General features: G+C 38.9%; 1 non-coding gene across 1 annotated transcript; it reads right to left on the bottom strand.

Moving 5' to 3' along the window:
- Positions 1-20842: 20842 nt before the first annotated feature.
- LOC141609762 (small nucleolar RNA R71) lies at positions 20843-20949 on the bottom strand. Its single transcript, XR_012527674.1, has one exon. It is a non-coding gene; the product is annotated as a small nucleolar RNA R71 (small nucleolar RNA).
- Between the last annotated feature and the right edge of the window lie 5804 nt (positions 20950-26753).

Below are 26753 nucleotides of genomic sequence, written 5' to 3'. Positions count from 1 at the left end.
TACAAGTCAAGTTGAGTAGATAAGAGATGGGTACAAATGCAAGGATTCATAGGCTTAGCATTTCATTCATCAAACATAACATGTGCATAGGTTGACATCACAACAAACAAGCAATTTAATCATGGAAACATATTAGATTAAGCATGATTAATTCCCATGTTTGTTTCCCTTAATTACCCACTAATCCTAGTTAAGGAAACTACTCACTCATTATCATGGAAAACATGTCATTAATGGTGTCAATCATTACAACAAGTATAAACATGACAAGAGCTTAAGGAAATAAACAATAAAGAGTAAAGAGTAAAGGAATTATACCAAACTTGAGATGATCCAAATAATAAAGCAAAGAATAAAAGAAGAGAACTTGATTGATTGATGAAGAGTTGTCAATTCTCCAATAATAACCTAATAATCTTCAATTACCCAATAATAATAAACTTGAACAATAATTAAAGAATGATTAATGTGTGATTTGTGGAAAGATTAAAGAGTAATTTATTCTAATCTACTCCCAATCTAATCTAAGAGAGCTTTCTACTATCTAATGTAATGATGTGTTCTCTTGATTATTACAAATGGGGTATATATAGTGGTGCATCATTAGGTTAAGTAAGGATAAATTAGTAATTAACAATGCTAAGTTCTAAAGTAGGGAAATGCAAGTATCCTCAAGTAGATGAGCATATTGTGTTGAAGGTGTCACTTTCCGTTATTGCTAAGGAGGGAGACGCTCGGATTCTGGGCAGGGGAGACGAGCGGATTAACCATCGGGACGCTTGGATTCTTTGAGGGGGCGACGAGCATCTTCTTGCTAGGACGCTCGGATTGTCCTTCAGAATGCTTTTTGCTTTTCCTTTCGCATACTTCTTATTCTTGTGTTGTTGATCTTTGTTCTTGCCTCTCCTTCCATACGCGTTCACCCAATATCATCAATAACCTTCCAAATATGCACGAGAGACGGGAATTTCCGCTTAATTGTCTTCTTTCCTACAAAACATACACAATGCAATAGGAAAACAAAATAGAAGGCATTTGACGGATAAAACGGCTATGGAACGCTATAATAGTATGCAAAATAGGCTCGATTAGGGGACTAAATGTGCGCAATTATGAGTCACATCAAATATCCCCAAACCGAACCTTTACTCGTCCCGAGTAAAGAGGTGACAAAAACTAGGACCCTTATTTAAACTATCCTAATAATATAACTGATGTGAGACAATTAGCGGGTCTCACTCCGCCCCTTCAACTCACAACAAGACAACCATGAGGTATGATGCCTTCTTGCAAGGTAAGGTGAGGCTTGCCAAAATGGCGACACATCCAAGCATTAAAGCACACAAGATCAAGTAATGGATGCATCTACAAAAATGAATAGCCACTTTCCTCATCTAAGTGGCGGAAATTATCTAGAAGGGAAGCAATCTAAGGGTACACATTCCATCATAGATACGGTTTCTTCAAACTACTAAGCCTAGGAGGATGCTAATAAATCACCTCCAAGTTGTGTCAAGCTAGGGTACCTTCGTCCTCAATTGTTAAATGCTTTCTTCAAGAGTAGACTCCCTATGGTATTAGAAACACTGGAGGATCGCGGAATTCCCCTTCTTGCCTAGACAAGAAGAAGGGTCGTCCCCTCTCTACCATGCACAAAAGTGGATTCGATGGAAAAGGGATCAATAGAATTTTGAGTTTCATGTGGGAGTTTGCTTTTGTTGTTGTTATTCCCCCCAATTTCTTGTGGCATTTGACATTTTGAGAACAATTTCTTTGCCATTTCTTTGATGTTTAGCATTTTCAACACTTGACAATTTTTCAACTTTTTGCATTTCTGTTGAACATTTTCAAAGTCACCCCATTTGTAGTGAGGGTTCTTATATTTGAAGCATTGGAGTTTTCATTTTTGTTATTCCTCTTTTATTTTGATGCAATTGCAAACTTTTTGACTTTTCATTTCAATTCTTGAACTCAAATTTTTGAACAATTTTTGTGCCCATTCCCTTTTTGATGAAAAAAATGTGGTAGAACATGGATGATGGATAGTTGCATGGTTTCAAGGGTCACCTTGGAATAAACGGTAGCCAAGGAGTTATCACACCACAAGGTACTTTTGACTAGGCCTTAATCCATGGGTAAAAGGATACTAGCATGACACATCCTAGGGTGTTTTACAAGCATTCCAACAAGCAAAGTCTTAAGAAAAAAAAGTATCTACAAGGGTCTTATATACACTTGTCAAGTTTCCCAACTAGACGCTTTCACAAAAATTTTCCTAACATGCACCTATATGCCATGATGCAAATAACATATATACAACCTAATGCATATGCTTCTACCAACCAGTATGCCAATTAATCTAAATGCAATCCTATAATCACATTGTTTATACCGCATCAATCAAAATAAAGCCACATATTCATTAACATAAAGAGGAAAAAGGAGATTGGAAAGATCATACCATGCGGTCTTCAATATCCTCATGTCTCGGATGTGGCGTAGTCGACCAATGTGAAAAAGGATAGACAAACACAATATATACAAACACAATATATACACAAGACTACACTACAAAGGAAATGAACATGTTTTTGGGTTTTTGAATTTTTCAAATTTTTATGGTTTTTATGATTATGAAATAAAAAGACATGTTTTTGTATTTTTCAAAAAAATTCAATTTTTATGCATTTTGGAATATAAATTCCCATCCTCCACTTTATTTTGGACATTGTCCTCAATGTTCATGTAGGAGTAGGAATAAAAAGGAAATACATATTTTTGGATTTTTGATTAAATGCAATGATATGAATGAATGCATGCTCTAACTAAATGCAATTCTATATGACATATATAACAAATGAATGCAATCTAAACTATATTATATTATGCATGTTCTTCACCTATGATCAAACCTCCCCAAACCGATTTAAACATTATTTCTAGTGTAGAAATGAATAGGTTTGGTCATTAGTGATTGTGCATGAATTCTAGTCTATATGCAACTAACTATATGAATCATGTGAGATATATTACAATGCAATCTATACTATATGACCTAACTAATGTGAATGCAATATGAAATATAATACAAATGCAAGTGAAGATTAAACTAAATGCAATGCAACTATACATAAAAGAATGGGAGAAAAGAGTATCATACAATTGGAGATGGTGAGGTAGGCATCTCTCACTCGTCATCATCACGATCATTGTGGTATCCATACCCGCTAGAACCTCCTTCATCATACCCTCCTCCTTGACCATAGTATCCTCTACCTTAACCGCCAAAGTTCCCGGCCTGGTTCCCTTGATTAGGGAACAAAAGGTGCGGTTGAGCCCAAGATGGACGAGGGCCATTAAGGTCGATATACCCTTGTTGTGCCATTTGGTAGTATTGAGGATAAAGAGCCAAATAGTTGTCGACCCTCCCATCGTAAACTCCAAGATCAACCTTCTTCATAAGCTCCATCAAATCATTCATGTTTGGAGCATTGGGGACTTCCGGTGTGAATGGCACATGAGTGGTGGGGTATGGAGGGATGGGTACATAAGATGGTGGGGCATTAGCCCTTACCGGTATTCCACGAGGTTGTGGAGGTTGGCGGGGTGCTTCTCCTCTTTGAGGGGAGTTGGGGTAGATTTCAATGTCGAGGAGGTAGCTCGGCGTAGGTGAATACCGGCTCAACCTCGGGTCGGTACCGGGTACATTCCACCCCGTAAGAACAATAGAGGAACACCCTTTTGTAAACCATTATACACTCCCGGTTTGCGTGTAGGTACACCACCGGTGGTGGTTGAAGATGGCTTCCTCATCAATTAAAGTGCTACCCTCAAGTGGCTCATAACCCCATGGATGTTAAACCCGGGACAAAGATCGTTAGCCAACATTGTAATTAGACCTCCCATCACGAAGGTCTTAATTTGGGAATCCCCTTGAGCAAAGTCGAAGAACCTTGTAAGCATCTCAAGGGGGGTATTGAAATTATAGGGCCTTGTTCCCGAATGTTTAGATAGGACTCTAGAAAGGTCAAATCAAGGAGAGTGCACCTATCTTGCTCAAATCTCCCATTAATGGTGCCGACAATGAAGCGTTCGGTGATCCGAATCACCGGATGTTGGATTGCGAAGGTATAGCATTGTTTTAAGTGTATGAAGTCCCTCCCAGAAATAGCCCTCCAAATTTGGTCCACATCAAAGTCGGAGGATTTGTCGGTGTTTCTCGTTGGTACAACAAGACCAAAAATATGCGCAAATTGGTCAAGTGTTAGTCTATGGTCATGGTTGCACAACCGGAACTCCATACAAACGGTTCTCTGCGTGTTTGCAACGATGCGGAGGCTACTCAAGAATTCCAAGGTAAGGCTAATGTATGTTTGTTCGTGGGCATAGAATAGTTTTTCAAGCCCCAAACCATCAAAGAACATTTCGTTATGATACCTTATACCTAGGACTTCTAACACTTTGGTGTCAATGAATTGAGTCGGTTCGTAATGCTTACCTAGAAAAGTGACGAACTTGTTGCGGTGCTCATTGGATGTGAAGAGCACCTCCGAAAAGTACTCAAGTTGCTCCACCCCTCCTATCATCACAACGCGGTGGTTTCTTGGCGGCATCCCTCCTTGGGCGGATGAAGAAGAGGAGCCCTTGCGTTTCTTGGTGGCGGATTCGACGAGCTTCTTGGCTTTTTCCTTGAGGTTCATCATTTTTGATTTGAGAGAGTTAGGGTTTGGTTGATTTTTGTGATGGGAGTGTTTTGGGAGATGGAGATGTGAGGATTAGGTTTAGATAAGTGACAGGGCAGTCGTATACCTATAAAAAATAATCAACTGGCTCTAACTAATATAGCTAGGGAAGTCGGGTCGATCTCCACAGGAAGATGGGAAAATGTCAGCTTTAACTAAGTCCGTCACGGTAACAAATTTGGGGCTTTTGATTTGGTTGTTCTAAACTAAAAAGATTGAGAAAGAGAAAAAGGCAGAAAAATAAAGATTAGGCAAACAAAGAAGAAGCAGCTAAGACAGTCGGTTCACCATGATCATGTTGGAATATGTGTCCTCCGACAATAATGCGATCACGACTGTTGATCATGATGATCACATGTTTAAGTCTCATTATAAAGAATACAATTGGGAAGTAATATTTACTGTCAACTGGTCCACACATATCGGTAATGATTGGTTGACTAGAGTTTGACATTCTTTGTCGTGCGACGGTGGTGATCGATTGATCCCCTAGGTCATACCTATAGGGCAACACTCTTAATTGATCAATTAATTGATCGTATAACGTTACGAGTCAATTAATTTAATTAAAATTGACGGACGATTTTGGAAGTAATATTTACGTATTTCATTATGATATGATTAAATGAGATACGGTCTGAGTAATCGAATTGTATCATTACTCAGATGAAATTATTGTTTAAAGAAACAATTGAAATTGAATGAATTATTATAAATACAAATTGTTGTGATTTATAATTGGTAAAATATTTTGGTACAAGTAATTATGAATTACTAAGTCGATTTTAGTATATGACGTATTTTTATTAATACGTTGATTTTTAATGTGTTAAAAATACATAACAATCTTATGTGACATGTGACATGTGACATATTGACAAATTGACAAAAATAAAATGGATTCCATTTTACACATATGTGCCGAAATTAAGGGAGGATTAAGGATAAAATTGTGTTTATTATTTGAGTGGTAAACATGATGATTACCCTAATTAACTAGCCATGCAACCCTATTGTTCATTGTGAAGACAAACAAGAGCATGCATTGGCTCCCCTCCCTTCCTCTTGCCCGGTTTTTTCACAAGGGAAAAACAAAGGGTTTTTGCTTTATATTTTTGATATACACTACATGCATTAGTGTGCATTATTCATTCATTCTAAATATTCATCTAAAATTTGAGTTTTAGAGAGATAAAAAGCTTCCTTCTTCCTCCTTCCATAAACCGAAAATATTAAGTGTCCTATAATATTTTTGGGTCAATTTTTCCTACAAGATTAATATTGTACTAGTATTCATAATATTAATTTTAATTAAGAGTGTGCTTTGGGTATTAAGCTTTGGGAGAGATCCTATACTTGGATCTTAGTTCTTCCACTAAGGAAAGCACAAGAACAAGAGAGAAGGTGATCTCTCTTGTGCCCTATAAACCGAAAAACCAATGTAAGACAATGATTTCTTCTTTATTTTGTTTAATAAGTTTGCATGCATAAGATCATTTATTAATTTTATGACAAATTAAATTAAAACATATATGAATATGTTAAGTATATAGATCTACTTTTCCTTCAATCGGTATCAAGAGCCATGGTTGTTTGCATGCAAATCGGTTAAAAATTTTTCCGAGTTATAAAGATTAACATATAAAACTTGTATAATTTGTGTTATTATGATATATCACGAAATTAATTTATGCATGTTAAAATTTCTGGTCCTAAAATGTTTTTAGGATATTTTGGTTATTTTATGGATTTTTATTGTTCATATTACATAATAATGACATTAAAAATATGATTTTATGAATAAAATGTCATTTTCGGACTAAAAAGAGCTAAACTTCGAATTTTCCAGTGATTTTTGGATATGTTGTCACATATATTATCTTGAGATAACCTGTAAATGTTCATAATTTTTGGACTTCTTATGCTCGAAAAATGGATTTTTCATTATTAAATTCGGATTTAGGTGAAAAATAGGTTAATATGAGATAAATTTCGAATCTGGTCATAGAAATTTAGTATGTTGTCACATGCAATTTTACAAGATGTGTGTAATATAATAGGCTATATTGAAGTCATTTTGCATGATTTATGGATTTTTGAAGAAAAATAGCATGAATAGTGACTTTATTAGTGAAATATTAATAAAACATACTCTATGACTAAAGAAAAACACCATATATTGTATTTTATCATCTTTTTTAGATCTAAAATTGAAAAGTTAATGAATATATTTTTTCACATGTTTTTATGATTGTTTAGTTAAAACCGATAAACCGCAACATTGTTTTTCCGGATAAATTTCGAAAATTTTAACCTAAGTTTTTGAACATTATGAGTGTCATGGTATTTTTCCAGAATGTTCATGAGTTTAAATTTCAAATTTAGAATTTATTTGAAATTTTGTGATTTATTTGAAGTTTATAGCTTATTTTTGGTAATTTTTGGTCCATTAATGAACAATTTTAGAAATATGAGTTAATTATGGTCAAATAATTAGTGAAGACTAAATTTTGAGTCCTAAGAGGTTAGGGTAATTAACTTATGCATAAATATGAATTTATGTAATTTTTGTGATTATAAAATGTTGAAATTACGCAAATCCGTAAAAACCGAGTAATATACGATATTGGCTATTTAAAGGCGATTTAGCATGAAATTGGGCATGTTCATACATATTATAATGTTGCATTTTCTTTATGATTGTCATAATTTAATTTATGTAATTTTTGAATTATGTAATTCTTACTTAGTATGGCCTTAGTTTTTTTTAATTGGTATTTCCCGAAATGTATGGGAATATCGATTCGGTTGTAATTTATTGTGATCTCGTATCACCGTTTTATAATTTAATAGATTTTTTTTTTTAGTTACAAATGTATAATAGGAAATTATGTAATTTGCTATGTAATTTAATTTATCTCGGAGTTCCCAAGACGGATTTCTTCAAGATGGCGATATATAAAGACGGTGTTACCTCGAGATGCGTGCCACAACCGAAGTTCAAGGGACCAATGGAGTTGGTTTCCGAATATGTAATAGTTAAATAGTTTTTCTATTTTAGGAAGGCCATACTAGGATTTATTTTTATGCTTTGCATTTTATTTATATGTCTCATGCATCGCTAAATCGCCATAACTAAAACATGCATTGTCATTTTTTTATCGAGTTTATCGACCGTGTCAATTAAAATTATCGTAGTTCACCGCTTTAGTTCACTTAAAACGTGATAGATAATAAATTGACATGACCTCTCGCTAAAACAATTAATTGAGACATAGCCTTACCAAATAGTAGAAACCATGAAAACCTATTTCGCGAGGGAGTGCACTCGGCCCTACCGGGGTACAAACCTTGTTACGTAGGGGAAGTGGGTGATGAATGTTTATCCACCGAATTCATGTTGATGAGGGTTTCATCGGCCATACCGTGCCCAAGTTGATGTGGATTTGGATCATGGACACATTTATTCGAAATTTGGATTGAGCTCAACGGAAGTATTCGTGACCGTAGTTGCATGTGTTCTGGGCTATAGATAATTATTAGAGTAATTTTATCGACCAAGAGTTCTAAAAGTAGAATCGATTAAAGCGTTAATCCACCGAGTTATATTGATAAGGGTTTCATCGGCCATACCGTGCCCAAGTCGATATGAATTTGGGTCTTGGAATCATTTATCTAGTTGGGTAGAGGTCACTAGAAAAATGCATAAAACTTGTTTAAATTATACTTTTTACGAGTAGTATTTTAAAACGACATTTGTTTTACTCCTTCTATTTTGTTTTGTAGACCACTTCTTTTCTCATAACAAATGGCTACTCCAACCCCTAACGCCACGCCTCTCGCTAATTCATCATGGCTCCGATCCTTCATGGATCGATGTAAACTTGAAAAGAATGGGTCAAATTTCTCCGATTGGGATGCCCAACTCAAATTAGCCGCCCAAGGTGACGACAAGCTTCGTTACCTTACCGAGGCCTCTCCATCCGAACCTACTACTAGGTCGACCGCCGCCACTAGGGAAGCATATGAGGCTTACCAAAAGGAGTCCGCCGCAATGAAAAACGTTTTGATATTTGCAATGGAGGCGGATTTCCAAAGGAGAGCCTTTAAAATGGGCAACGCTAATGAGATTTACTCCAAGCTTGTGACAATGTTTTCACAAACTCCGCAGATCGTCCAATATGAGGCGGCCGCGGCATTCTTTGATCTCGACTTCAAAGAGGGCCAAAAGGTTAGCCCTCATGTGCTCAAACTTATGGAGCTTGTCGAGACCTTGAAGATTCAAAAGGTTGAAATCCCCAAAGAACTCATTGTAGATAGGATTCTACACTCCTTGTCCAAAGTCAAAGCATATGTTCAATTCCGGGTGAATTTTAACATGCAAGACAAGGATGTGTCTCTTGAAGAATTGCACAAGTTACTTGTGCAAGCCGAGAGGGACATGGGGTTAAATGTGAACCCACCAAAGGATGTGCTTAACATAAGCACTAAGAGTAAGGGGAAGTTCAAGAAGAATGGGAGGAAGGGTAAGAAGCAAGCTCCCACTCTCACCAAAGCTAAGGCTAATGATGCTAGCACTTCAAAAATCAAGAAGGGTCCTCTTGATAAATGCCATTATTGTAATGGTATGGGACATTGGAAAAGAAATTGTTCCAAATACCTTGGTGATATTAAGGCTGGAAAGATCACTCCAGTAGGTAAATGACTATCCTTTCTTTTATATTTCTAATTCAACTATGGTATTATGATACAAAGTTGTGATAATGTATCTCCCTTTTTATTGTAAATAGGGCCTCCACCAAGCAAAGACAAGGGAAAGGAAAAGCAAGCATGAGAAACCATCAAGAAGCTAGGAATAACTTTCATGGAGCTTTGCTTTTTATTGTCTTATTTTTATTCATGTTTTGAATTTTAGAACCTTTAAGTTTCCGTGTTCAACATGGAAAGGTACTTTGGATAATTGGTTGTATTTTGGATAATGGTGGCTTGGTTTGCAACCCAAGTCACCCGTTTTATCACCTTATCCTTTGTTCTAAAATTCGTATTTAAATGCTTGCTCTTAGAAACACATGATTATTCACTTAAAGTGATCTAATAGACAACTATAATGACGGGATTCATTATATGTCCACATGCTTAAGGCTTGTGTATGATCATTTATAAAGTGGTGTTGAGTCTATGAACTCTCTTAAAGGAATGTCAATCACCAAGTACATTTACGAAATCTAAAACTATTAGTCAACCTATGAGGTAGTTCTCCTTATACTTCAAAAATCATTATTTGTGTCTCATATGCTATCTTTGAATCTATAGTGTATTTATTCTAAAGATAGAGTGGGAGAAAAATGAGGACACAACACACACCAAGATAAGTTTGTGACTATGAAGAATGATTTTGGTAATGGTATGTCTATTCATATAGTATACCCAAATAGATGAGATCTATGGTCTTGAAGTAATCTACATGACAAAAGAGACCAAGTGAAGTAATCGAAAGAACATATTCTTAAGATAACTACGTGAGGACACGAAAAGAAAGTTTTGGATGAAAAATGACTAATGTAAAGTCTTAACAAGAGTTTTCACTAAGTTTAGACTAGTTTATGATAAATTTTGACCAATAGTTTCAACCTTGAGATTTACTTAAGAGCCTAAATGAATCATAGTAACATACTAGTTATAAACAAGTTGCAAGGATTGATATACCGATATCTTCAATAGCCAAGTTTTGACCACGCAGATGTCATTTCTTAACCTCATTATGAAATGGTTAAACCTCCTTCCAAAAGTGTATTTCGAAGGACGTCTTCTAGATATTATTTATATTTGAATAATGACATTGCTACACATCATTATGATATGTGTGAGTTAGAGATTAAAATCTCTTTCCATAAGGTTAAGACGAGACCACTTCAAAATAGGTATTTTGAAATGATATGATGGGAACATATATGGTTTTATCTTAATAACTTGGCAATGCAATTTATATTTCAATTCTTGAAAAGTTTCGATTGAGAAGTCAAGTTCGAAACATGTGGAATTGAGTGGGAGTTTAGAAATTATCATGTGAAGACATGGAATTTAGTGGGAGCAATCATCTTGTAAAAGGTTATAACTCATCACTCATTGAAGAATGACGAGCTAATACCTTCCTTCATAGAGGAAGATTTGAGTTTTCAATTCTGGATGAAAATGGACTATGATAAATCCAATTACATCAAGGGATGTTGGATAAGTATTGGGAGATACACATCAAATCAACGAGAAACATAGGTTATTCATCTATATGAAATGGAATTTCCATTAGCAGTCATGGTCGTTCCTTGAACCTAAATATAGTTGATGACATGATTAAAAGTTACTAATGTTTCCGCCATTAGAATAATCATGCACATGTCCAATTATGAATCATTGGTAAGCCATAATAGAAACGTCATGAATTCTCGAGAAGAATCCGATGAGCGACTTCGATGTTTGACAGAATGCTCTGTTATGTGACAAGAGGTTGCACATATAAATGAAAATCCGAGCACATGTAAGGATTTATGAGAATCCTAAACCTTTCAAGCTAGAAAGAGAAATAAGAAGTTTTGGAAAGATACTTAGTTGAATAAGAAGTTACTCAAAACTAATCTTTCCTAATATGCTATGACTTGTGAGTAGTGCTAGGCTAATCATCTTGACAAATTGTTGCAAGACTCTACAAAACATATACCTAGTGCATTGTGTGTGGATGGAGTACTTGATCAGGACAAGTTATATCATTCACCACAAATTCGTTCGTTATGTGATAATCGACAAGGAAGTTCTTTCAAGATAAAGAACCAAAACCAAGGTCGGGAACCTTGATGTGTACTTGGTAAGGTTCATGCTATGAGTAATAACATGAATGTAAAGGATAATATGATTAAGAAGTTTGATCACATGGACACGTAACATGTTAAACTTCTATTACAATCAACAAGTGTTCACACACTTACGATATATATCACAAGGTTGTGATATGGTATTGACTACCCGAGTGTGCTGTCGACATTTGTCGTTTGAGTTATTATTAACTCACCTTATACTTTGTTACATCCAACGGGTTGTAGAGACAATTGAACCCCGTTTAAGTGAACAAGGATTAGCATTGTATTTGCCCATAGTTACTTACATGAGGTGACGTCTCGAAGTGACTAGAGTGTGATGCGATTGATGGCAAGTTCAAGTGCCATGAAGTCATATGAGAATGACTAGTCGATCACATATGCGGACTGTTAGGAACATTTTGTCGGGCCTTATGACCGCTTATAGAGTTCTGGCAAATTTATATAGCCTGGTCGTGGCGAGAGCTGCTATAGTATTCAAATGAGTCGATTCTTTTGACTAAAGACTATTCACCTAAGATGGCATAGTTTCAGATTAACTTTGATTTGTGTTACTACGACCTTCGTAAATGGGGTCAAATGGGCATATTTTGGGTTATGATGGCTGTGGCTAGTTGAAGGGAATGAGTGCGATAGGAATTGTCCACCCCTAGTCAGGGTTATAACAATATCTCAGGGCCACTCGAGGAGTAATGGACTGGAAATGCGTGGCCACGCTCGGATTGTATCCATGGTGGATAAATCCGGTCAATCAGTTATTCTCCAGATCGAGGAAACCACTCTCGATATGATCACTTGCAAGTACGACCTGAAAGACACCTTGCATTGAGTGGGAGATAGTAATAGGACAAGAGAATCGGTGACGCACACTTGTCGAGGACAAGTGGGAGATTGTTGGAATATGTGTCCTCCGACAATAATGCGATCACGACTGTTGATCATGATGATCACATGTTTAAGTCTCATTATAAAGAATACAATTGGGAAGTAATATTTACTGTCAACTGGTCCACACATATCGGTAATGATTGGCTGACTAGAGTTTGACATTACTGTCGTGCGACGGTGGTGATCAGTTGATCCCCTAGGTCATACCTATAGGGCAACACTCTTAATTGATCAATTAATTGATCGTATAACGTTACGAGTCAATTAATTTAATTAAAATTGACGGACGATTTTGGAAGTAATATTTACGTATTTCATTATGATATGATTAAATGAGATACGGTCTGAGTAATCGAATTGTATCATTACTCAGATGAAATTATTGTTTAAAGAAACAATTGAAATTGAATGAATTATTATAAATACAAATTGTTGTGATTTATAATTGGTAAAATATTTTGGTACAAGTAATTATGAATTACTAAGTCGATTTTAGTATATGACGTATTTTTATTAATACGTTGATTTTTAATGTGTTAAAAATACATAACAATCTTATGTGACATGTGACATGTGACATATTGACAAATTGACAAAAATAAAATGGATTCCATTTTACACATATGTGCCGAAATTAAGGGAGGATTAAGGATAAAATTGTGTTTATTATTTGAGTGGTAAACATGATGATTACCCTAATTAACTAGCCATGCAACCCTATTGTTCATTGTGAAGACAAACAAGAGCATGCATTGGCTCCCCTCCCTTCCTCTTGCCCGGTTTTTTCACAAGGGAAAAACAAAGGGTTTTTGCTTTATATTTTTGATATACACTACATGCATTAGTGTGCATTATTCATTCATTCTAAATATTCATCTAAAATTTGAGTTTTAGAGAGATAAAAAGCTTCCTTCTTCCTCCTTCCATAAACCGAAAATATTAAGTGTCCTATAATATTTTTGGGTCAATTTTTCCTACAAGATTAATATTGTACTAGTATTCATAATATTAATTTTAATTAAGAGTGTGCTTTGGGTATTAAGCTTTGGGAGAGATCCTATACTTGGATCTTAGTTCTTCCACTAAGGAAAGCACAAGAACAAGAGAGAAGGTGATCTCTCTTGTGCCCTATAAACCGAAAAACCAATGTAAGACAATGATTTCTTCTTTATTTTGTTTAATAAGTTTGCATGCATAAGATCATTTATTAATTTTATGACAAATTAAATTAAAACATATATGAATATGTTAAGTATATAGATCTACTTTTCCTTCAGATCATTCAGTCAAGCAATCTAGGTCTCAAGTCAATGCAAGTATAGTCTATGGGGCAGTGAATATCTCCTTCCTGTCTCAATTCACCCTAAAGCACAAATAGCTTAGCTTTCGCCCTCACTATAATGCCCTAATGTTCGCTACGAGTCTCACCCTTTCCAACCTTCCGATCCAGGTCAAGGTTTACTACGATAAAATGACTAATTGCGTCGACTCAACTAGACAGGAACAATTAATTGTAGCGATTAACAACAAAGACTACACAAGCATTAACCTAATATGGCGATAACTATTTCTTCATAATAATGGATTCCCTAGTCTTAGCAAGAGGGAATTAGCTACACATCATTATCGACTCAACAACAATAATATATAGACAATTTGAATTAAACATGATAATAATGAAAATAAAGAGATAGAATAAAGCAATAATGAAAGTAATAATAGAAAGGAAGGAATTCAAATAGCAATTATGATTAAGAAATTAAAAAGGAATAATAATACCGATTAGAAATCCGAGAGTAGAAAAGGGTAAAGAAGAGGGAAGCAGTGAGTAAGATGAAGAAGAAGTAAGTGAGGAAGAGTTACGCAGTCTACTCCTTTTAGTAGCACACGAAAATCTCCCCCTTAAACCTAATCCAAAGCCTAATTACCAAAAGCCCATACGAAAATAGGCGGAAAAATACAAATACAAAACAAACCACTCGATCGAGTAGAAATAAACCACTCGATCGAGTAACTAAGCAAAACTTCCCTTCGATCGAGTAGAAAAACTACTCGATCGAGTAACTCCTTAATGTGGCCTGCTCGATCGAGTATAAGAACCACTCGATCGAGTGATCTTCATGGTATATAGCATTCGATCGACTAGAAAAGTGGTCGATCGAGCTGTTTGAGCACGTTAGGCACTATGACACTTTCCGAAATCAGCTCACGCGTCTTCAAAGTGCTAGATTTCAACCTCCGACTCCTTGTTCTCCATATATGCATGCAAATGGAACGAGTTTAGGCTCGATTTATCTTCTCTTTGGTCTATACCTGCAATTTACACAAGACGAACCAAAGTAGACTATTCGGGGGTATTTGTAGCAAGATGCCACGTAAAATAGTATAGAAATGCGTGTAAAAATGAGGTAAAAACCTTATATAAAATACACGCATCAAATCTCCCCAAACCAAACCTTTGCTTGTCCCCAAGCAAACTATGAATGCAACTAAGAATAAACAGTGGAACGGGACCAACGCATCAGCTACAAATCATCCACCAAAACCAGTTTAATGCAACAACTAACAAAGTGGCAAATGATAAGTGCAAACGAATTAAATCAATGTTTCAAACTTACTGAACCGTCGACCTTGCAAGACTCAAAGATATCGGACTCTCACGGGTAACTCATCACTCAAATTCAGGCATAAGGCGAGTATATATGTGAAAGATAGAAAGAAGTAAAGACACTCACCTAACTCGACCTATAAGGTCATGCATGCAGTTAACATGAATAAAGCTTCTACAACCGTACATACGCATTCCAACCATACTAATGACCAAGATACATGCCGAGGACTTACATTTGGGTAAGTGAGGTAATGGGTAAGAAGGGGCTAAGATGAATTTGGAAATCTGGAGTTAGTAGCCAAACTAGCAGCACGGATCCAAATTATGAAACTGCATCCCAACTTCGTACTCAATATAATAATACAGAACGGTGCAAATTCAATGCACTCAACTCACAATACACCATAAACTTGTCAACTCCCCATAAAATATAAATAAAACATGGGAGTGAAAATCATCTATACAATTTCTCATTTTTCATATATGATTTTTCTTTCTTCTCTTTTTTTCATATTTTCAATTTTTTTCTTTTCATACTTTTTTTTTTCTTTTCCACAACATTTTCTTTTTTTTTTCCATTCCCTTCAATTCTTCCACCAATTTATGAAATCAGATAAATATAACCAAATTGCGGTAAAGCATTCCAAACAGCTACTCATCACTAGCTTGGCTAGGGTAGGAAAAATTATAGAATGTAGCTAGTAGGACAAAAAGGTAATTTGGCTATGTGGGGCTCATGGGTAGAATGAAATAAAAGGGAACTGCCTCTCCTAACATGTGTCACCATCCACAGACCGAATGCATACAGGTATTAAGAAGACTAGACTCATGCTTATGCAAATTGATGTTACATGCCTTACAGAGAGTACTACTCACATCCTAAATGAAACCGGTCATGAATGTCACCAGTTTATAAAGCTCTAACCTCAGACCGTAAAGTAGCTTGCCAATATATGAGTCAAGTCTATTCGTTCAGATAAGAGAGAAACAAAAAATCGTAGATTATGCACATTATCATGCCAACAATATGTCAAGAATATGCAGGGCAGAGGTAAGGATTCAATGTAGCGTCAAAGTTCAAACGTTCCGACTCAAATAAACGTGAAATTTTTTGAAATTTATGTGATTTTTTGAATTAAAAACAACAATGCATGCGAAAATGAATAAACGTGCAAACGAAAATGCAAGAAACATGCAGACATAGATATGGATGCATACCTCTCCAAACAAAACCGTACAATGCCCTCATTGTACCAAAAATAGGGAAAAAAATGCAAACTAAGGAGAAAAGGATAACTAGAGTCGGAATACTTACAAAACGTCATGAAGAGGGACCTCCCCAAACCGACCATGAATATGGGAGGTCAAAGGAAGTCAAGCAGTAGCTCAACAGACGAAAAGTAGCAGCTGGAAGACGAAACAGCTCGATCGAGTGGCTTGGAATAGCTCGATCGAGTGAATTGGTGTTAGAAAATCTCGATCGAGTGAAATTATTACTCGATCGAGTGGACGTGAATTCGCAGCTTATCGATCGAGTATAGATGTTACTCGATCCAGTGATTATCAACCTAAATGTGCTCGATCGAGTAGAAAAATTACTCGATCGAGTTACTGCACCTGCAAAGCACGAGTAAAGAGCAAGGGTAATACAAAGGGCGCATAATTCAGCGTTTAAAGTTCAACAAAAAGCTAAATGCGAAGGAAAAAGTTCAACAAAAATTCAATAAAACAGTCCGGGTTGCCTCCCGGAGAGCGTAGGTTTAAGAGGTCCCGCACGACCTTTCTGGCATCAATTAACTGGCGCTTCAAGCTCGTTGAAGTACAGGACTTCAACACGATTGTCTGCTTCATTTGCCTCGTGATAATGCTTCACATACTGCCCATTCACCTTGAACCGATTTCCCTCGGGGCTTTCTAGCTCAACGGATCCAAATTTAGTAACAACTGTCACCGTATAAGGACCACTCCACCTGGACTTCAGCTTGCCAGGAAATAATCGCAGTCGGGCATTAAACAGCAACACCTTTTTCCCGACATGAAATCCCCGAGGTAGAATTCTTTTGTCATGCCATCTCTTTGCCTTTTCCTTATAAATGCGCGAGCTATCATAGGCATTAAGCCTAAACTCTTCCAGTTCATCTAGCTGCAAAAGACGATTTTGACCACACAACTTAGGATCGAAGTTAAGCTCACGAATTGCCCACCAAGCCTTACATTCCAACTCAACAGGTAAATGACACGATTTCCCATAAACTAACCGATAAGGTGATGCACCAAGCGGTGTCTTGAAGGCAGTTTTGTAGGCCCATAATGTGTCTTCTAATTTAAGACTCCAGTTCTTCCGTGATTTAGAAACTACCTTAGATAAGGTCTCTTTAAGCTCGCGATTAGAGACCTCAACCTGACCACTAGTTTGGGGATGATACCCCAAACCACGCCGGTGTTGAACACCAACCTTAGACAGAATGGAAGTTAGTTTCTTTTCTTTAAAGTGCATTCCCCCATCACTAATGACGACCCTAGGGACACCAAATCGGGGAAATATAACCTTTTTAAACATTTTTATCACGGTCCTGGCATCACAATGAGGTGAGGCAATTGCCTCAACCCATTTCGACACATAATCTACAGCTACTAAAATGTACCTGTTACCTTTACTAGACGGAAACGGTCCATGGAAATCAATGCCCCAGACATCAAAAACCTCAGCCTCTAACATACCATTTTGTGGCATCTCATGTCTTTTTCAAATATTCCCTGATCGTTGGCAGGCATCACAAGCTGAAACAAAAGACTTAGCATCAGCAAACAAAGAAGGCCGGTAAAAACCAGACTGAAGTACCTTAGCCACGGTGCACGATGGACCGTGTTGACCACCATAGGAAGAGGAGTGACAGCCTTCCAGGACTACTTTGGTCTCCCACTGCGAAATACACCGTCTGTAGAGATCGTCTGCACATTCCTTAAATAAATAAGGATCGTCCCAAAAATACTGCTTAGCGTTATACATAAAACGCTTCCTCTGCTGATGAGAAAGGTCAGGCGACAGCTTGCCACTGACAACGTAGTTAGCTATATCTGCGTACCAAGGCTCTTGGTTAACAATAGAGGATAATACAGCAAATAAAGAATTATCAGGAAAAGACTCATCAATAGGTAAAGAATCTTCCCCCTCTTGTCGCGACAGTCGCGACAGATGATCAGCTACAACGTTCTCAGCTCTTTTCTTATCTTTTATCTGCAAATCAAACTCCTGAAGAAGGAGTATTGATATATGATTTATCTACACCTAATTTTCCCTTTTCTTTGACGCATTCCTACTCATATCGAGTCGGTTTTGTATGTCTTTCCTTGTATTTTGTGCCCAATCCCCGTATCTGTGATTTGGTGTATCTTCCTGCAGGAATCGAGTCGAGTATGGAGGAATCGGGGCAAGGAAGGTATCCCAAATCCTTTACATGAAGAAGAGGTGAAAATTGTTGAGTGTTGTGTTCTGCCGGCAGACCGGCAGCCGGTCTGGCCACCGACAGAACACGTCCCCAGCCTTGCCAAAGAGAAGGAAGAAAATACCTGAAGACAGTGTTCTGCTGGCAGGCCGGCAGCCGGCCAACCGGTAGAACACAACAGCTAGAATTAATTTGACATAGAAGAGAAAAAGAAGCTTGACCTCGCTACCGGTAGGAGCACCGATAGCCGGTCCACCGGAAGAACGCAACATCCAAAGGATTTGAAGATTCTGAAGATAGTGTTCTGCCGGCAGGCCGGCAGCCGGTCCACCGGCAGAACACACTTGCCAGCTAAAATTCCAAAGTTGAAGTCATTTTGACCGCCCTGCCGGTAGGCGAACTGGCAGCCGGTCCACCGGCAGGACGCAACAGCTGACGGATTTGGGCTTTTCACCTCTTTACAACTCTTTTCTTCTTAATCTTAAGGCAAGACTATAAATACCCCCTCCTTAAACCCTTTGTACACACAACCCTAGATCTGAAAACTTTCCAAAATTATTGTAATCTTTCCATAATCAAGCTTTAATCTTTCCTTAATAATTATTAATTACTTAGTGAAATTAGTTAGTATTAGTGAGAATCAATTGTTTACACTTGGTTTTTGAAGATTGTATTGGGAGATTTTGGAGGTTTTCCTTCATATTATTCAATCAAAGCAATCACCTTTACTTTTGTTGGTACATCTCTTCCCTTATTTACTTGTTAATCAATTGTTTACATTTTGGTTTTGTCTCTTTTAATTGCTAGAATCATTTCCATGTCTTCTCTTTATGTTGTTTGTTCTTCCCTTTTTGTTAGCTTGATAAATTTCGACATGAGTGAGTAGTTACCCTTCTAGGGTTTAGGGGGAGTCTAAATCGGATTATTGGGCATGATAGGTTGATAGTTTTGAGTCTTTGGTGTAGAATTTGTCTTTCTTAAGCATTGCATGCAAGGTGTTTGATGAATTGTGTGAGTGAGAACTTGTGCCTTTTGTCTTGATAGCTTAATTCCTCCATTAAATGAGAGTTTGTTGGTGGTCTTGTTGCATGTTTTAGAATGGGTAGTTGCTCAATGAGAGTTGGTAATTGCCTATAGGATAATCAAGAGATTGAATCCCGTCCTAAGACAAACCTACACCTTAGACTAGTTTAATCGACTTGTTTGCCCATAGTTCGCTTAGATGACCCCGAAAAACCTAGCTTTTAATCAATCGAACACATTTTATTTTAATTACTTGCATTAATTGTGACTAGTAGTTTAAACCAAACTCACCTCCTTACAATTTTTGACTAGACTAGACTTTTACCTAGACTAAGTAAAAACCCCCGCCATCTTTGCGTTCGACACCCGACTAAATACTACATTTAATTGGGTTCTCTATAAATTATTTTGATAAAGGAAGCGACGACAAATCCTTGCTATCAAATGGCGCCGTTGCCGGGGATGGCGTTAGGTTATACTTAGTTTTGCTTAGAGTCTTTGCTTTAGTCTTATCTCAATTGTTAGTTTGTTTTAGTAGTTGTGTGTTCTTTGTAGAGTGTGTGATTTCTTGCCTTCCCCTAGTGTGTAAAAACACTAGGAGACTAACGATTTGTCAAGTGCATGCCTAGAAGGAACCACCAAGCTCTTCTCTTCAAATCCGACCCCGAAAGGCTTTTTAGAACCTTGAGGACAAGGACCCTTGAGAGAGTTAGGAATAGTTCCCCTCAAGCAAACTTTGACCAACCAAATTCACACATCCCACAAAATATTGATACCACAACCACACTTTAACCAAATCACACAATTGAGACTTTAATAGAAAACCCTTTTCATAACTTACCTATTCCAAATAGCCCACCTCAATCACCACCACATCACATGCAAAATCCTCCACCACAAATGGCTCTTAGAGATCATAACCGGCCTAACCATAATGATTCATGTAACCCTATCAATTTTGACGCCTTGGCCCCAAACAACTTTGAAATGCATCCCGCCCAAGTCGGGTTAATTGAGAAGGATTTGTTCGGGGGGCATATTGAAGAGGATGCCCATGCTCATCTCCGGAAGTTTAAGAGGAAAGTTTCAATGATGAAGAAGAATGGGGTGTCCGAAGACACCTTGAGAATGATGTTGTTTCCGTTTTCATTGACGGGCAAAGCGGACCGATGGTTGAACATTCACCCACCGGATACCTTCACTACTTGGGATGCCTTGGCTAAAGCATTCATGGCCAAATATTACCCTTCCTCAAAGACCGCGATGCTTCGTAATGAGATTCATACATTTCAACAAGAGAACGGGGAGTCTTTAGGTGAAGCTTGGGATTGTTATCAAGACTTGATAGCAAGTTGCCCCCACTATGGAATACCGGAATGGTACATCACTCAAACATTCTTCCAAACTTTGCTACGAAGGACTAAGGAGATGGTAAATGCCTCCGCGGAGGGGGCGGGGGGGGGGGGGGGATTTGATCACTTGAATGATGAAGAGGGCACGGCATTGATCAAGAAAATGGTAGATTCGAAGGCAAACTATGGTTCTAGAGGAAACATGCTAAGAAGGAATGGGAAGTTTCCTAAGGAAAACTCCTCCAACTCCGAGACAAATGCCAAGCTCGACTTACTCACAAAACAATTTGAGAAGTTTCAAAGAAATCAAGTGCACCAAGCCGCAACCTCACATGGGGCACCCATGGAGGAAGTGGCTCAAGTCTCAAGTTGTGAACTTTGTGGAGGAAGTGGTCACACATATGACTTGTGTGCCAACAATTACAATGGTGTCTACGATGAAAATGTTCAAGAGGTTAACGCTTTTCAAAGCTTTAACAACAATTCAAGACCCACAAGACCACCTTTCAACAACCCAAACGTCTACAATCCAAATACCAATTTCTACCACCCCGGGTTGAGGAACCACCCCAACTTTAGTTACAAAAGTACCAACGTTCAAAACCCACAACACCTTCAACCACAAGCCCCAAACAATCCACCCGATTTTGCTCAACAAAGGGGAATATTCCCCAACCCAAGACCTAATCCCGGGAATCAAAACCAATGGCCAAACAACAATCAAAACCAAAATTATGGGAATCAAAGCAACCAAGGATACCAAGATTTTGGTGGAAATCAAGGCAACCAAGGGTTTTACCAAGGGAATCAAGTGAATCAAGCAAATCAAGGATTTGGGCAAGGGTATGCTCAAGGGTTTCAAGAACAAGGTCAAGGATCAAACTTCAACAACAATGGTCCTAGAGCTAACTTCAAAGGGGGACAAAACAACAACCAAGGTTCCAATGCTCGGTATAACTATGGGTTCCCTTTAACCATAGCCAACCAACCTTATCAAGAACCCCAAGGTGAGCTCTCTCAAGTTGAGCTTTTGAAGATGATAAAGAACATGCAACTTCAACATAGTCAAGAGATAGCAAATTTTGCTAAAGCAACTCAACAAGAACAACCAAACTTGAGGGCTACCTTCCTTAAGGACATGAGAGAGATGTAATCTAGGATGGCTTCTCATGCTATGGCTAACCCTCAACGGCCGCCCGGTGGTTTATTGGCCCAAGGACAAAGCTCCAAGGATGCCTCAAATAGCCACCATGCCCATGCGGTAGTGCTAAGGAGTGGTGTAGAGCTTGAGGACCCCTACAAGGACCTTGTGGTGGAAATTGATGAAGATCCCAAGGGGAATGAGTTGGAAGTGAATGGTGAAGAGGAAAGCTCACCCATTGAACCGTTGGGTAAAGCTAGTGAAGACAAGAAAGGGAAGAAAGCTTGTGAAGATTTGTCTAGAAGGGTAATTCAAGAGGACAAGGATGTTGATGGATATGTGGAAGACCTCCCTTATGAGGAGGAAGTTGTTGAAGAAGTGCCTTTGCAACACTCTAAAAAGGTAACAAAGAATTCGGCTCCTCCAAAGGTACCTTCCAACTCTCAACTTGTTCCAAAAATTCCTTACCCTTCAAGAGCCATAAAGAGTAGGGAAAACCTTAACTATGCCAAGTTTTGTGACATGCTTGAGAAACTTGAGGTTACCCTACCCTTTACGGAGGTGATTATGAACATGCCAACCTACTAACAATTTTTAAAAGATATTTTGACAAAGAAAAGAGTCTTGGGTGACCAAGAAATAGTGGCTATGGAAGAGGCATATAGTGCTCATATCCTTAATAAAATGCCCACTAAGCTTGGTGACCCGGGGAGCTTTTCAATCCCATGTGTAGTTGGTGGTGTGCCCATATCTAGAGCTCTTTGTGATTTGGGAGCAAGTGTGAGTGTTATTCCTTTGAAGGTTGCCAAGAAAATCGGAATTCAAAACCTTGCTCCCACTTCAATGACTCTCCAATTGGCGGATAGGTCCGTCAAGCACCCTATGGGGGTGCTTGAAGACGTACCCGTCAAAGTTGGAAAGCTTTTAATTCCCGCCGATTTTGTTGTCCTCGATATTCCGGAGGATAGCCACACTCCCATCATCCTTGGTAGGCCATTCTTGGCTACCGGGGGAGTTCTCATTGATGTGAAGAATGGGCGGCTAACCTTCCAAATTGAGGGCAACAACGTCGAATTTAACCTACCGAACTTGATGAAAGGACCAAAGATGGAAAGGTTGAGCACTATTGAGTTGATAGATGAGATGGTACATGAAGTAGACCGTGAAGAAGCGGAGATGGAAGAGGTTTTTCAAATCTCCTTGCATGATGAGGCAAGAAGGAGGACCATGAAGTTGATGAGGAACTATTGAAGAAAGTGGAGGGCTTTCTCCCTCCAACGGTACAACTCAAACCCTTACCTCCCTCACTCAAGTATGCTTTCCTTGATGAGGGGGAGGCTTACCCGGTGATCGTTAATGCTAACCTAAGTGAGTCCCAAGAAAACAAGCTTTTGGAAATCTTGAAAACTCATAGAGGAGCACTTGGGTATAGCATTGATGACATCAAGGGCTTAAACCCGAGTTTGTGCATGCATAGAATAGTTTTGGAAGAGGGGAGTCAACCCAAGGTTGACGGTCTTAGGCGGATTAACCCAAAAATGGCTGAGGTGGTAAAGAATGAAGTGTTGAAACTTCTAGAGGCCGGTATTATATACCAAATAACCGATAGTAAATGGGTTAGTCCGGTTCACGTGGTCCCAAAGAAAGGGGGGGTACAAATGGTTGAACAACAAGATGGCACCACCCTACCAACTAGACCCGTGACCGGGTGGCGCATGTGTATTGACTATCAGAAGCTCAATGCCGCCACCCTAAAAGACCATTTCCCGATTCCCTTCATTGACCAAATGCTAGAAAGGCTCGCGGGCCATGCATACTATTACTTCTTAGACGGTTATTTCGGGTTCTTCCGAATTCCCATCCACCCGGATGACCAAGAGAAGATGACCTTCACTTGTCCAATAGGAGTCTATGCCTACCGTAGGATGCCATTCGGGCTTTGCAATGCGCCCGACACCTTTCAAAGGTGCATGATGGCAATCTTTTCGGACTTTCTAGAGAAAAGCATGGAAGTTTTCATGGACGACTTTAGTGTCCATGGGGACTCGTTTGATCATGGTCTTGAGAACTTGACTAGTGTGTTGAAGACATGTGAGGAGCACAACCTCGTCCTTAATTGGGAAAAATGCCATTTTATGGTAGAGTAAGGGGTTGTACTCGGTCACGTTGTCTCTAGTGGGGGTATTGAGGTTGATGGTGCTAAAGTTGCCGTTATAGAGAACTTGTCACCTCCTTCCAATGTAAATGGCGTGAGAAGTTTTCTAGGCCACGCCGGATTCTCTAAGCGTTTCATCAAAGATTTTTCAAAGATAGCAAAACCATTGACCTTATCACTCCTCAAGGATGCCCCCTTTGTGTTTGATGAATCTTGTCTTGAGGCTTTTCATAGGTTGAAGAACGCATTGATGACGGCTCCAATAATCCGGGCCCCGGATTAGAGCCTTCCTTTTGAGATAATGTGTGATGCTTCGGACTTCGCGGTTGGTGCGGTACTTGGTCAAATGGTGGATAGGAAGCAACATGTGATATATTATACAAGCAAGACCCTTGATAAAACGCAATGCGGGTATTCGACAACCGAGAAAGAAATGCTAGCAATTGTTCATGCCGTGGAAAAGTTTCGGCAATACCTTGTTGGGTCTAAGGTGGTGGTTTACTCCGATCACACCGCCTTGAGACAATTGATGGTTAAGAAGGATGCTAAGCCCCGACTTTTGAGATGGGTGTTACTCCTTCAAGAATTTGATCTAGAGATTAAGGACAAGCCGGGATCCGAAAACCTTGTGGCGGATTATCTTTCGAGGTTAACTAAGGAGTCCCGAGGGGACAAAGACGATGGGGTCCCTATTGATGAATGGTTACCCGACGATTATATTCTTGCTATTACCCATTCCACCCCTTGGTATGCGGATATAGCCAATTTCTTGAGTTCTAGCTTTATCCCCGAAGAATTTGATAACCAAGCTAGGAAGAAGTTGAGATATGAAGCAAAGAGATATGTGTGGGAGGACCCATACCTCTATAGAAGGTGCAATGATGGGATTTACCAGAGATGTGTATCTCAAGAAGAAGGCCGTGAAATCCTCCAAGCTTGTCATGCTACCACTTATGGAGGGCACTTGTCCACATCTAGGACCCAAGCTCGGGTTCTTCATTGTGGCTTCTATTGGCCCTCTTTATTCAAAGATGCATATGCCATGGTACACTCTTGTGATTCTTGTCAAAGAAGAGGTAACATTGGAAGGAGAGATGAGATGCCGTTGAACAACATCTTAGAAGTTGAGATTTTCGATGTGTGGGGTGTGGATTTCATGGGACCATTCCCATCTTCATTTGGCAATCAATATATATTAGTTGCGGTGGACTATGTGTCCAAGTGGATCGAAGCAATAGCCGCCCCTACCAATGACTCAAAGGTTGTTTCCAAGCTTTTCAAAGACTATATTTTCCCCCGTTTTGGAGTACCCCGGGCCGTTATAAGTGATGGTGGTTCACATTTCATCAAACGAACCATTTATGCACTCCTCAAGAGGTACGGTGTCCGGCATAAGGTAGCTCTAGCTTACCACCCCCAAACAAATGGGCAAGTGGAAGTCTCCAATAGACAAATCAAGGCTATATTGGAGCGGGTTGTGAACAAGTCTAGGAAGGATTGGAGTGCTAAGCTCAATGATGTGTTGTGGGCTCTAAGGACTGCATACAAGACCCCAATCGGCACTACTCCTTACCGGTTGGTCTATGGCAAGTCTTGTCACCTACCTCTCAAGTTGGAGCACAAAGCAAGATGGGCCCTCAAAGAGCTCAACTATGACTTGGATGTCGCGGGAAACAAGAGGTTTCTTCAACTCAATGAACTTGATAAGTTGAGGATGGATGCTTATGAGAGTGCAAGGCTTTACAAGGAAAGGACCAAGAAATGGCATGATTTGAAAATCACAAGGAAGGAAATCATTGTGGGTGACAAGGTACTACTCTTCAACTCCCGTTTTCAACTATTTCCCGGGAAGTTGAGGTCCCGGTGGTCGGGACCCTTTGAGGTAGTCGCCGTCTTCCCTTACGGTTCCTTTGAGTTGAAGAATGACAAGGGAGAATGTTTCAAGGTTAATGGTCATCGAGTTAAGTACTTCTATGAAGGTCTACCCATCGAGACCCGAAATGAAGTTGATTTGGAAGACCCCCCCTCCTTGGGGGATGATTGATTTCAAAATTAAGCAAGCCTTGGTTTGGTGGAGTTCCTCAAGAACCACCATTTGTATATAGCATGCATTTTAGGTAGATAATGAGAGATTTGGAACCGTACTTTGTCAACTTTGGATGGGAGACGGAGGTCACATTTGAAGAAAACAAGCATTATTTTCGTTTGACCCGAAATCCCGACATGATGCGTCAGCGTAGTTGTGGAAAACACGAATCCCGAGGTCAACGAAAAAGCTCGAATTCCGAGTTAAAGAAAAATTGACCAAGTTGGAAGAAAACAAGTGAAAAAGAGCTGAATGTAGTGCTCTGCCGGTAGGCCGGCAGCCGGTGCCCCTGCCGGCACCGAGAGCAAATTATTTTGAAGAAAATTGATTGAGTGTTGTGTTCTGCCGGTAGGCCGGCAGCCGGCTCACCGGCAGGACACACATGAGTTAGCTGAAAACACGAAGAATTGCTGATAGAAGTGAGTTCTGCCGGCAGGCCG

Source organism: Silene latifolia, chromosome 10 (assembly GCF_048544455.1).
Source record: "Silene latifolia isolate original U9 population chromosome 10, ASM4854445v1, whole genome shotgun sequence".
NCBI lineage: Eukaryota > Viridiplantae > Streptophyta > Magnoliopsida > Caryophyllales > Caryophyllaceae > Silene > Silene latifolia.
Note: the sequence above shows the minus strand (reverse complement) of the source record. Positions and strands in the feature narration are given on the sequence as shown.